Source organism: Mustela putorius, unplaced genomic scaffold (assembly GCF_011764305.1).
Source record: "Mustela putorius furo isolate JIRA1106 unplaced genomic scaffold, ASM1176430v1.1 tig00003834_pilon_pilon_pilon, whole genome shotgun sequence".
In the NCBI taxonomy this organism is placed as follows: Eukaryota; Metazoa; Chordata; class Mammalia; order Carnivora; family Mustelidae; genus Mustela; species Mustela putorius.
Genome location: NW_025421987.1, coordinates 85,723,917 through 85,737,790, shown reverse-complemented (window position 1 = coordinate 85,737,790; position 13,874 = coordinate 85,723,917). Strand labels below are relative to the sequence as shown.

The following is a 13,874-nucleotide window of genomic DNA, read 5'->3' as shown; positions in this document are numbered from 1 at the left end:
CCGTCCTGTATCCACGTGGCCAATCATTTTCCTTCCCTGGAATTTGTAACTACTGAAGGCAGGTGTTTTCTCTTTATTCTGGGAAGATGTTAACACAGGGGCTGATAGAATGAAGATCATTCAAACATTAATTCAAGATTCAGTTATGACTAGAACAGTCTGATTTTACAAATACATACAGTTTACACCTGAAGCTGTAGCTCAAGAGGCAATCTAACCTCTGTGACAACGATAAACAGATCAAAAGTTAAACATACTTCCCTAAGTGTAAAACGTCGCACTTTTCATTCACATATATAGCTGACATATGGTATGAAATGGTTGAGATCTTCATGAAAGAGATATAGCTAAAAAGTGCCACTGGGTGTGGTGCATAAACAATGACTCTTGGAACACTGAAAAAAAAAAATTAAAATTTTTTTAAAAGTGCCACAATGCCTCAATATCCTGAAGACAAAAAAACATCCAACCGCTGATGCTGGTCCAGACACAAAGAAAATGAAGAATAATCAACACACTATTATCTTAGAACTCTGAAAAGAATTTTTTCACATAGAACATATGTGAAACACATAACATACTTTTCACATCTGTCTTTTTGACATATATAGCCAAGAATTCAACCAAAATTCCACCACCCACTTATCTTTACTCTGCTTTCTAAAGGAACAGGCCAGCTATACCAGAGGGTTCAGAATTTGCTCTCTGCTTAAATTTAACCGTAAGCAAACCCATGTCTCTGATTACAGTTAGAACATCCCTTCACTCTCTTTCCTTTGGAAAACTGCTCCTCCTCCACTCCAAACAAGTAATTTTAGGGATGTTACCAATCAAATACCCTATCTTCCTAGCCAGAAGAGTAAGCACATAGGTAGATTCTCCATCCTCATTTGTATTAGACTTCCAACACACACACCTGAGATGTAACTGCCTCCCAATCACAGACATTCAGAGTTGGTGTCCTGCACCTGACATGTAATCACCTCCCAATCACAAACATCTGGAGTTGGTGCCACAAGTCAACAACCATGATTGTTCTGCTTATGTTTTCTTTGGGGGGGGGCGCAAGGAGGGAGTGTGGTAGAGGACTCCAGCGCCTTCTGGTCTATTCTATATGAGTGTAATATCAGAAGGTTATGGAGGAGGCATGCTTAGTTGAAGAAGGCTCCCAGTAGATCCTAATAACCCAAGGCCATGGAACCTCCCTGGCTGACCCTACTTCATCCCACCCTAACCTCCCTCTGAAGCACACCCAAATACTTTAGGTAGCTGTGTCCCTCTTCTCCCAGGTACCACACTTGGTCAACCAACCAGGACGTAGGAGTGGCCTCTAACTTTAGAGACCCACCTGTTTTCCTTCTGCTCACTCTGGAGCATACCTTGCAGGCAGAGACAATTGGAACCACCTTCACAGGGTGCGCACCAATCCTAAGAGGTGGCCACCTCACCCAGGCCTCGGCCTCACACTTGGGGAGCACACTCATCCCTATCTCTGAGGGAAGGACGAGCCCACACCTGTGCGCCAGGCCCGAAAAGCGGATTGCACACCTGTTCCATCCCGGGGAGTACAATGATCACCCGCCTCCTAGTCTCACAATCAGGGGAAGCGTGTGCACCTGTCCTCAGCCCCACATTCGTTACGAACAAGTGGAAACCGCCTGACCCAATTGCAGGCCAAACGCAGGACACACCTCTCCACCCCACAGTAAACCCCACCCGGCCCGGGAGCCGTGAGTCCAGTTAGTCCGCCTGGGGCTGCTCGGTCAGCCACTCCAAGGCCGCGCTGCCGCACGGGGAAAAGAGCCGAGGCTCATGAACGCGGCGCGCGTCCTCCTTCCGCCCCGGGGACTTCCGCTCACCACTGCTCCCACCCCGTTGGCCTGCTCCCGGGGCATTCGTTACCTGCACTTGTGGCCATTCCAGCCCAGGACCCTCACCCGGCCCGTGTGACCCCGCCCCCTGCTGGAGCCTTACGCACGCGCAGTATATACCACTGAGGTCTACACTTCCGCTTTCCTCCCCGCACTCTGGTCTGCCCCTCTGTACCACGCCCCTATTTAAAGGGCCAGAGGAAAAAAAACATAATAAAGGGCCAGAGATACAGTGTCCTAAGCCAGAGATTTGATGGGGAATTAACGTGTTGGGGAAAAAGAGAATGGAAACGTGAGGGAAGCACAGGCGAATAAACAGCAGCCTTTGAGATGGGAAGAGAAACTCTCCGCCAGTCCTATGTCAATGAGTTCATCTGATCTTTTTTATCTGATCTTTAAGAAAGCGAGCCTACCGGGCACCTGGGTGGCTCAGTGGGTTGAGCAGCTGCCTTCGGCTCAGGTCATGATCTCAGGGTCCTGGGATCGAGTCCTGCATCGGGCTCTCTGCTCAGCGGGGAGCCTGCTTCCTCCTCTCTCTGCCTGCCTCTCTGCTTACTTGTAATTTCTCTCTGTCAAATAAATAAATAAAACCTTTAAAAAAAAAAATAAAATAAAAGGCAAACTCTTTAAAAAAAAAAAAAAAAAAGAAAGTGAGCCTACCTTCAGCCAGCCCAGATATGACAGTTGACTCCCAGATCTGGGAATTTGAAACCACTAAATTTTTACTAAATCTTTTTAAAGACAAACATAGAATTCCCAGTTTTGTATTTTGCCAAGTAAGGACAATAAATACACACTAAAAACCGACTATTATTTTCTAACTTATGAACCCTGGTCCACAAAAAATACATTTTAACATCAAAAATATACTAGAGACACACTCTCAAATAAAGGAGATATCTTTTAAAGTGATAAAAATGTATGTTTATTTCTCTCATTCCTCCTGAAGAAAGATGTAAGCTTTCGGCACAGACTGAATTTTAGAGCCACCACTATAGATGACACTAGGCCCAAGACGTAGATTTTATGTCTGCTGGGTCCTTAGTGAAGCAAATGAATAGAGGAAGAACAGAAGATGCTCTTGGAAGGCGATTTAGAAAAGATTCAGCTGGGCAGACATTTATTGCACATCAGCTAGTCTCACTATACTTCTGGGCCTTCAAAGGACCCAGAAGTGAGTAAGACACAGCCTTGCCCAGGTGCTCTTTGCCGCACAGACATAGTTACAGTGCAAGGCAGGCTGTTTTGAGGGCTATTAGAAAGGTAGGAGACCATCACTTTAGGATCACAGATGAAGAAAAATGATGGAACACTTCAGGGAGGAAGTGGTATCTTATTAGGGCCCCAGAGAACTTCAGTAGACAGAGAACAGGGAGAACGCTGGGCTGAGGGAACAATGGGATCAAAGAACAGATCAAGATCCAGGACTGGCTGCTGCTTGATGTGGCTGTGGCGTGGGCAGTGGCTTTCAAGCTTTTTTGATCATTATAGTAAGAAATATATTTCAGCTATGACTATATATATAGTCATACACACACTATATACGGTGAAAATTATTAAGAGGAAACTTCACTAGGGGCGACTGGGTGGCTCAGATGGTTAAGCGTTTGACTCTTGATTTCTGTTCAGGTCAGGATCTCAAGTTAATGAGACCGAGCCCCACATACTCAAGAAGGCTGCTTAAGAGTCTCTCTCTCCCTCTCCCTTTGCCCCTCCTCCCACCTCCCCCAACCCTGTTCTTGCTTGCTCTCTCTCTGTCTCTCTAAAAAAAAAAAAAAAAAAAAAAAAGGAAATCACTAAATTGAAGGCAGGAGACTAAAAGGGGAGGTTGCAAGGGGGAGTCAACTACTACAACTACTACCGATGAATTGTCCATTACATACAGATCCAAAGAGAACATTATTCAACAGGAGAGAATCATCAATTACAGGACCCAACAGGGAAAGACTACATTGTATTTCCTACAAGAAATCGACTACCCCTGCAACTGAGCCAATGAAAAACCTTTTCAACAATGGATTTTCCTTCAAAATAATCCCTCCCAACTTCCTCTTTCTTGTCCATCAAATAAGTTCCTTGGGTTTGTTGGACTTGTCTATAGTTTTACCATAACTTCCTTGTCTGAAATTACAATTCTTAGTTATTCCCTAATAGACCCATTTTTGCTGATTAAATCACTTTTATTTTTCAGGTTAACAATATACATACATAGTATTACATATATAATATATATTACAATTTTTATATATTTTATAATATTTATATATATGCACACACATATATGTATACATATACACACACTGCATGTGTATGTGTTTGTGTGTAAATCCTAGTCTCTAATTGCCTTTATTATATGCAATGTAACATGGCATTTTATATTTTATTCTTTTTTTTTTTAATGCTGCTTGCTGACTCACTAATGCATAGCAACCCAGAGTTTGAAAGCACGGCATAAAATGTGTTAAAGGTACAATAGGACTGGGACCAGATCCAGGAGGACATTGAATGCCAAGCTGGGGGCGTCTGCTCTTCTGGTAAGAGGCTCTGGAGGTTCTTAAGCAGAAGAATGGCATGACTATAGCTGTGCTTTAGAAGTCTGAAGACCTGCCTTCAGTTCTCAGTATCACATTTTTAGAGGAAAACTGTTAAACAGGAGCCCAGCTGAACAGAGTAAGCAGGCTGGTGAGATCAGAAACTGTGTCTAACAAGGAACTGTTAAAAGTGTTAGGCAGAAAGGAAATTGGCAGAAATGGGAGGCTGGGTTATGATGAGGGGAGGTGGGGGAAGGTTGCTCACTGACCTTTTTAAATTATCTGTACAGCAGTTATAGACATATTCTGTGAAACTCTAGGAAATAAGTCTAGGATCCCTTGCTGGATGTTGTAGGAAAGTGATTACAACTCACAATAAGAATTATTTTAGGACAGTCTAACCTGACATGCTATCTTTTACAAGACTTTGAATTAATTAAAAAATGGAAATATTGTATGCTTATTATATGAAGCTTGGAAAATTCAGGAAAAATAAAAAGTATAAATTACTCACATTTCAGGAAACAGCCCTCACCATTTTGGCTTATCTTCATTGAGTCTTTTTCTTCACATGTTTACATTTTTTGACATATTCTATATACTGGTTTTGTTTTTGTTTTGTTTTGTTTTGTTGTTCAGTGTTATATCTTTTTTTCTTTTTTTATATATTTTTTAATTTTTGTATAAACATATATTATTAGCCCCAGGGGTACAGGTCTGTGAATCGCCAGGTTTACACAATTCACAGCACTCACCATAGCACATACCCTCCCCAGTGTCCACAACCCCACCACCCTGTTCAGTGTTATATCTTGAGCACTATCCGCTGTTAGTAAAATTCATCACAAATGTTATTTGTAATGGCTACATAATTGTTGATAATTTAGTTTGCTTCTCTATTTCTGGACATTTGGGTGTTACCTATCTTTTCACTGCTAACAAGAACACTGACATCCTTCTACAGAGATCTTTGCCCACATTTAAAAATTATTTCCTTAGCACAAACCTACAAGTGAAATTACTGACTCAAAGGCTTTGAAAGCTCCTCAGCCTGTGAATACCTTCTGCCAACTGCTTGCCAGAAAGGTCGGGCCAGTTTTCGTTCTCAACAGAAGTGCTCAAGGGTGCCCATCACACCTACTTATCAGCATTTATTTTATCTTTTAAAAAAAGCTTTCTGGGGTGCCTGGGTGGCTCAGTGGGTTAAAGCCTCTGCCTTCGGCTCAGGTCATGGTCCTAGGGTCCTGGGAACGAGCCCCACATTGGGCTCTCTACTCAGCGGGGAGCCTGCTTCCTTCTCTCTCTCTGCCTGCCTCTCTGCCTACTTGTGATCGCTGTCAAATAAAATCTTTAAAAAATAATAATAAAAAAATAAAAAAAGCTTTCCCAATTTGATAGAGGAAATGGCCTCTCATTTTAATTTGTATTGGGTTACTAGTAAGGCAGAATATCTTTATAAATTTATCAATTCTTTATAGTTATTCTGGGAATGCAGTTTCATTGCCCATGTTTGGATATGTGATTAGCAAATAGGACTAAGTGAATTGTTGCAGACTTATGAGAAAAAAAAAAAACAAAACAAAACAAAGAGGAACTTTAAAAATAAATAATGTGGTCACACCAAGCTATAGCCAGACTATATTGTGGTATACTGCACAAACAGAGGTTAGTCGGAGAATTGAGTCATCACAAGGCATGTGGTTAAATACGTCTGTGCTCTTGCAATCAGTAAAACATGTTGTGCAGGGCAATTTGGTTTTAGCAACATATCATTCCTTATATTAAATCAACATTATAAATTTTAGTTTCCTCATTTGATAGTTTTGTTTTGTTGGTTTTTTTAAGTAAGCCCATCAGGCATCTTGAACTCAACCTGGAGATTGAGGGTTGCACGCTCTATTGACTGAGCCAGCCAGGAGCCCTTTGTCTGTATTTAATTTATAAATTTGTTTTGGTTCTATAGATACACAAAGTCTGTAAAAATAATAACAATAATAAGGGGTCATTTGGGGTACCAAGGTGGCTCAGTGGGCTAAGCATCTGCCTTTGGCTCAGATCATGACCTCAGGGTCCTGGGATCAAGCCCCACATTGGGCTCCCTGCTCATTGAGGAGTCTGCTTCTCCCTCACCCATTTCCCCTGCTTGTGCTCACTCTCTCTCTCTCTCTCTTTCTCTTGCTCTCAAATAAATAAATAAAATATTTTAAAAAATAAGTGGTCTTTTCCTTAGTTTTGTGTTTCCATATATATATGTATGCAACATCATAAAAAATAAGGCAACTTTAGAGATCTGTGAGAATCTTTTTCTCTTATAAGGAAGCTGAACATTGTTTAAGTTTGAGCAACATTGATACATGAGGTTCCTTAAAGTTTAATTTATAATTATTTAAATATAAGCAGTGGAATTTTTCTTTAAAAAGTAATAATTATAACATTACATGTACATTCACTGCACTAGAATTAAAATGAAAAAAGAAATCAGAAGAAAAAATAAAAAGGTAAAAAATGGTATCAACTTCTTTATTAGAATTTTTTAATGAAGAACATTGTGATGATTTTCTTGCCTTTGGAAAGAGTACTAAAAGTTATACTATGTTTAGGGTTCAGAGAGTGTATTTTGGCTTAAAATGTACCATTCATGAAAGTTAATTTTGTACAGGTCAGTAAGACTTACACAGAACAACATTTGGATTAGGGCACCTGGGTAGTTCAGTGGGCTAGGCCTCTGCCTTCAGCTCGGGTCATGATCTCAGGGTCCTGGGATTGAGTCCCATATCAGGCTCTCTGCTCGGCGGGGAGCCTGCTTCCCTATCTCTCTCTCTGCCTGCGTCTCTCCCTACTTGTGATCTCTGTCTGTCAAATAAATAAACAAAATCTTAAAAATAAATAAGTAAATAAAAATAAAATGAAACTTCTGTGAACTGGTCTTAGGAGAAATTTAACTGATGAGAAACCCCCTTCATGTGTTATAAAGCCTGGGAGCATGGGAGTCAGTGAGGGCTGGCATCTCTGAGGGCCAGGAACTAGAAGGGAAGCAGCACCCTGGAGCTGTTGCTGTTGGATGATGTCCCAATACACAGTCCTTCTCCAGCTCGCCACACAATAGGGAAGATGGAGAGCGTGGGCCAGACATTGCTATTAACATTGCATCATGAGCAGGCCACATCTGTCCTGAAGGAAGAAATGGCTGGTACCTGGGAACAGGGGGCAGAGGCTGGGAGATAGGTAAGTGTGTCATTTTTTCTTTGCTCACAATCACAAGATAAATTGGCCCCTTTTAATAAGGGACCTGATATACGAAGTTCTTAATGGAGTCAAAATATCCAAGAGAAGTGAAATTGGGTATATCTGTAAGTTACTCAAGCTCATCCAGTTGTCCATTTCAGGTTTCCTATGTCTGGAATGCCCCGCCCCCGTACCCCAAGATAACCACGTGGCTCACTCCCTCACCTTGGGGGCTTTGCTCGAATGCCACAGCATTGGTCAGGGAAATAAATACAAGGCAGATGGTGGAGAAGTATTCTCTATTCCAGTCTCAGGGACCCTGGTTCTTTCCATCGGGTTACACTCTCAGTTGAACACATGGCCTCCAACTTCTCCAAGGCTGGGGAAGAAAAAGGCCCATTAGCTCTCAATGCGTTGGCCAAAAAGTGACATGTGCCCCTTCTGCTCATAGTCCATTGGCCAGCATCAGCCACCTGCTCTACTACAAGGGAGGCCAGGAAGTGTAGGGGAGCCTTCAGAATATCTGCAGAGCACATGCAGCCTGTCGCATGATCATCTCCATAACATCTCTCCTGACCACCCCTCCTTCCCCCAGCATTCCCTCTTAGGCTTCATTCTTCTCTATATTATTCACCGTCATCCAACATACTATTTATTTTATTCTTTCATTAAGTTTCTGTCTTTTCCACTGGTACATAAACATTATGAAAATTCATAATTTTTGTCTGCTTCACTTACAGGTTTTTTTTTTTGTTACATTTTATTTATTTATTTGACAGAGTGAGAGAGAAAGAGAGCACAAGCAGGGGAGCGGCAGACAGAGGAAGAGGGAGAAGCAGGCTCCATGTTGAGCAGGGAGCCCAGTGTGGGGCTTGATTCCAGGACCCAGAGATCATGACCTGAGCAGAAGGCAGACACTTAACCAACTGAGCCACCCAGGTGCCCCTTCATTTATGGTTTTATCCCTAGCATCTGGAATAGCACTTGGCATATGGTTGGAGCCCCATAATTTTTTATTAAATAAATGAATGAATTCTGCAATGTCCATATTTGTATATAGAAGGAGTGTCATATACACGGACCTGAGGATGCTTCCTGAGGAATAAAGGACCCCCTTACAGCATACACAAGCATCTACTGAGTATTCACAAGATAGCGTACTTGGTGCCAGGATCACAGATACGAGAAATAGTCCATGATATCTAGCCAGCAAGAAACAATAAAAATGCAGTACTCGTTAAGATCCATAATAGGAATAAATCACATGAGCTCAAAGGCCAAATTCTTCTGAGCTTTAAAAAGAATCAGATTTTAGGGGTGCCTGAGTGGGTCAGTGGCTTAAGCCTCTGCCTTCGGTTCAGGTCATGATCTCAGGGTCCTGGAATGGAGCCCCGAGTCAAGGTCTCTGCTCAGCGGGGAGCCTGCTTCCTCCTCTCTCTCTGTCTGCCTCTCTGCCTATTTGTGATCTCTGTCTGTCAAATAAATAAATAAAATCTTAAAAAAAATTAGATTTTAGATCCAAACATTACTAGAAGAGCAACAACAATAAAAAAAGAAGCAGTGGGTGGGGGGAGGAGGGAGGGGATTCAGGAGTCATAATTGCTTCCCAAAGTCATAAAAGAAATAATATCTATATTATCTGCCATTTTGTATTCTTGACAACAACTTGTCACCCACTCATTCTAGTGCCTTCCCATATCCCTAGTCCCTTCAGCCTTAGAGTATGTAGTAGCCCATGTACATTCAATTCAGAAACACTTGGAGATCTTGCTATTTAAATATTTAAATCCCTCTAATAATGTCACAATTTCAGAAATGGCATCATTTGAAATCTGCTTGGAGTATTTTGTCTTCCAGCCCCACCCATAGTTTTGCAGAAAAACGAAGTGTAGCATTGATCAGCCTTTTGAACTGAAGGCGGGCATCACAGCAGCCCTGCTGAAACTCAGGAGCAAAAAGTAGATGGAGACGAAGGCCCAGGGCTGGGACCTGGGCTGTAAAGGGGACCCCAGGCAAACACTGAAGAGGACTGAGCATTAGAGCAGGGAAAGAGCAAGGACAGGAGTAGAGAAGATACAGAAACAACAAAAGCATCAAAGGCAAATTTGACCTATTGCACCATTTTGCACAATGATAGCCTCTTTTACACAGGCACACACACTACCTCTTTAACATAAAAGAGGAAGAGTTGGGCTCAAATGAAAGAAAATTCAAAATGAGATCAAAGTTCCACCACATCAGCACCCAGATTCCTGTCTCACTGTTGCACTATGGAGGGCCTCAATTCCCAAGTCTATCTCATGATCCAAGATGTCTATTCCAACCATCACATTCACACCTTCCAGCTGTCCAGGAAGAGAAAAGGAAGGAGGAAGGTATATAATTATCTATTGTTGTATAACTACTCTAAAATTTACAGGCTTAAGGCAGTAACGTGTATAGGGTGCCTGGGGGGCTCAGTCAGTTAGGAGTCCTACCCTTAGTTTCTTGATATTGGCTCAGGTCATGATCTCAAGGTTGTGTTATTGAGCCTCACTACAGGCTCCATGCTCAGTGCAGACTCTGCTTGAGATTCTCCCTCTCCCTCTGCCCTTCCCCCAGCACTCACACACACACACACACACACACTCTCTCTCTCTCTCTCTCTCTCAAATAAATACATAAATCTAGAAAAAAAAAAAAACCAAACCAAAACAAAAAAAAACAGTAACAGATATTATCTTATGGTTTTTGTAGCTCAGGAATCTAGGTGTGGCTTAGCTAGGTCCTTCTCCTTAGGATCTCCCACAAGTTTGCAACCAAGGTGGTGGCTCAGGCTGCAGACATCTCAAGGCTCAAACTGGGAAGGATCTACTTCCAAGCTCACGTGCTTATGAGCAGGATTTGCTTCCTGTAGGCCATTGGACTGAAGTCCTCAGTTCCCACTGGTTGTTGGCCAGGGGTGCCCTCAGTTCCTTGCCACTTGGGTTTTTCTTTAATAATGCAACTCACACCATGGTAGCTTGTTTCATCCAAGCAGGCAACCAAGAAGAGCCATCAAGAATGTGAGCAAGATGAAAGTCATAGTCTTTTGTAAGCCGATCCTGAAAGTGACATCCCATCATTTTTTGCTACATTCTATTTATCACAAGCTCTAGCTCCAGCCACACTCAGGGCAGGAGACTACACAAAAGTACAACTACCTTAAAGTGGGACCACTGCGAGCCATTTTAGAAGCTGGAACCCAAGAAAATTATGCCCTCTCCCTTCAAAGACTCTTACCTGAAATTGCCTTCACTGGGCCTGTCCTCATTTAGCTGCAAGGGAGGCTGGGGAATGTAGTCTTTATTCTGGGGGATGATCAGCCCAGCTAAAATTTAGGGATTCAATCGTGAAGAGGAGTTACAGATTTCTGGAGAGTAAAAGGCTTAGTTATTCGATGAACCAGCCCCAGGTACTGGGAAGGAAGATACATATGACCAGGTAGAACTACAAAATCAGAGTTCAAATCCTACCTCTGCCACAGCCTCTGCTGAGTGAATTATTTAACCACACTGAGCCTCACTTGTATGTTCCGACCAAATGAAATGACCTACCTGAAGCATTTCGTACTTGAAATCTGTTTCAGAGGTAGCTTAATCTCCCAGAAACTTTTAAGCCAGGCTCTGACAACCAACCAGCTTGTAGTGTGACGCCATTTTCATTATCTCACTTCTTCCAGCACAAGTTCCCTGCCGGCAAAAGTCAGCACTAACACTTGCCCTACCTATCTTAATCAGTTGCTATAAAGATAACATGTGTGAACCTACTGATTTTTTTTTTTTTTATTTAATTTGAAATGCAGGCAAACTTAATGTGGCATTGGTGGCCACCAGGTGGCAGTGGGAGGTAATGGGTTTGGGTTATGGCCCATGGCCACCAGATGGTGCTGGCATTAAGCAGATAACACCCTGGCTTGGCTGGGAGCCTATGCAGGAGTGCCCCGAAGGGCTCTTGGAGATGGCCAGGGTAACCCCCTCATCCTACAAAGGAGAGAATTGAGACCAGAGCAGGATGTGTGGAGGAGGCAGAGAGGTGTTTCACGGCAATGAAGGCTGGAGACCAGGTTTCTTGACTCTCAGCCCAGCGTGGCTCTTATCCCAACATGGTGATGATTTTCTCACATTTTCTCTAGACTTGCTCTGGAGACCGGAGGTGTCCACTGTCTTTCTGTTCATGAATTTACCACGTCTTAAAAGCCTGAAAAATGCCCACGAATATCATCTATGACTGTATAGCATAGTGGTTACAAACATGATTTTAGAGTCAGACTTTAATTTTTATCTGTATAACAGTCTCCTCACTGAAAAGTTAGGATAAGAATTTCTGCCTGATAAGGTTGGTGTGAAATTAAGTTTAATGAGATAAAATATGTGAAAAGAACAGTAACCTTAATGAGTACGAAGCAGTTTACATGTATTTAATTCATGTAATACATAATATTTAATACTTATTTAAATGATTTAATCATTATGGAATCACTAGTATTAGTTATTGTATATGTAATCCATAATATTTAATTTTCACTGTAACATTATTATTATTAAGTCCATTTTACAGAGGAAGAAACTGGAGCATAGGAAGGTTGTAACTTGCCCACCACACTCATAGCTATAGGTGAAGGAGTTCGGGCTTAAACATGTTTTCAGAGCCCACGCCCTTACCCTTAGTAATCACTAGTTGTTTGGAAGAGAGTAAATACCCAGTAAATGATAGATACAGATCTGTGGAGGCCAAGCTAAAGACCCCAGCTTAAGGGGCAAGGGTTTGGAAAAGAACGATAACCACCATTCATCTACACCTCCAAGAGCAGTGGGAATAGCACACAGCTGGGAATAGCACACAGCTGGAATAAAAATGTTAAGTACCCAAGTTCATAAAACAAAGGTAACTTATAAAATTAAAAAAAAAAAAAAGCTAACTCAAACAAAGCTTGTGGGATTTAGACTTCAGATACAGAGAGAACAGGACTCAAATTCTGATACTGCCTTTTGTTAGACCTAAGGCAAGTTGTTTAACATCACAGAGCATCAAGTTCCTCATCTAAAAATTGAAGCTAATACTCTACCATGCAGAATTACCGTATTAGAAGCCAACGTGGTTAAAAGGCACATTTTTAAAAATGTGCACAGTAGGGCAGCATTTGATTATTATAGTTCTTTTCACTCAACAAGTATATATTGTGTTGGTTGAAAGGGACTTAAGATGCTAAGATATTGTTGCTTCGCTCAAGGAGTCTGTATAGGAGCATATGGGCATTAAGGGAGGGCAGATATTTTTCTAGCAGTAGCAATTGTAGAAGTTTTCATAGATATGATATTGAAGGACACAGGGAGAGCATTCTATAAACTTTATTAGCAAAGGTAAGGGGGCCAAAAAGAGTGGGCATGTTTGTTCAGGGAATAGTAAGCAGTTCAGACTGGAAGTGTGAGTCAGTTTTAAGAGTGTGGCAGCAGAACAAGAAGGGAATTTCTGGTTAAACTTGGCACGTTAGATGTATGCATTTGACTCCAGTCCTAAAATGACAGTAAAAGAATAAAGTATAAACCCACAAGAACTCTAGGAACAGAGAAGAGACAATGGCTGATGGAAGATGTCAAAAAAATTAGACAATGAATAGTGGTTGGATGAGTACTGACTGACTTACTTAAAGAAAAGAAAGCCGCCTACGGGGCAGGCAAGGGGTGGAGAAGTTTTCAAGAAGGAAACCAACTTAATATGAAAAACAAAAACAAATAGAAATGGTTAGAAAATAGAGGTGCCAGATAACACAATAGCTAAGGGGATGGAGCTGGGCTGAAAACATAAGCATGAATTCAGAGTTCGATTCCTTTCTCCCAGCCCTCTATCCACATGGCTTTCTTTAGCCACCCAGCAACATACGGAGGTATACTGTCTGGAGAGGCCCAAGGAGAGAGGCTCTGGACTTGGGGAGGACACCAGGCGAGGCAGATGGAAGAGCTAAGTCACTATACTGAAAACAGGGGCATTAAGTGAGAATCTCCATTCTGAGCAATGCGACCACCCACCTCTTCCGCTACTGGGCTTCTGGAACTCTGGAAGCCAGGTTTACGTTCTAGGAGAAAATGGTTAGGGAAGGGTCTACAAGGTAAGCCAACTGACCCAATAGAATGACCTAGATACTGACACCTGGTTGGGGGGTGGGGAGCTGTGTCCAGTAAAAGATCATCTTCCTACCAGATAATCCTGTGGTGTGGTCCACCATCAA

The 13,874-nt window shown here is 42.1% G+C and overlaps 1 protein-coding gene across 4 annotated transcripts in view; it reads right to left on the bottom strand.

Annotated features, from left to right (window-relative positions):
• The window catches only part of VPS8 (VPS8 subunit of CORVET complex), a 246,980-nt gene extending 244,970 nt beyond the window's left edge, over nt 1–2,010 (bottom strand). For 3 of the 4 annotated variants that reach the window (XM_045088704.1, XM_045088707.1, XM_045088706.1), the window contains exon 1: nt 1,903–2,010. The gene's annotated coding sequence lies outside the window, so the exon portion shown is untranslated. Of the gene's footprint in view, nt 1–1,348; nt 1,837–1,902 lie in introns of those variants that run through there. The other variant, XM_045088705.1, reaches the window with a different exon arrangement.
• Between the last annotated feature and the right edge of the window lie 11,864 nt (nt 2,011–13,874).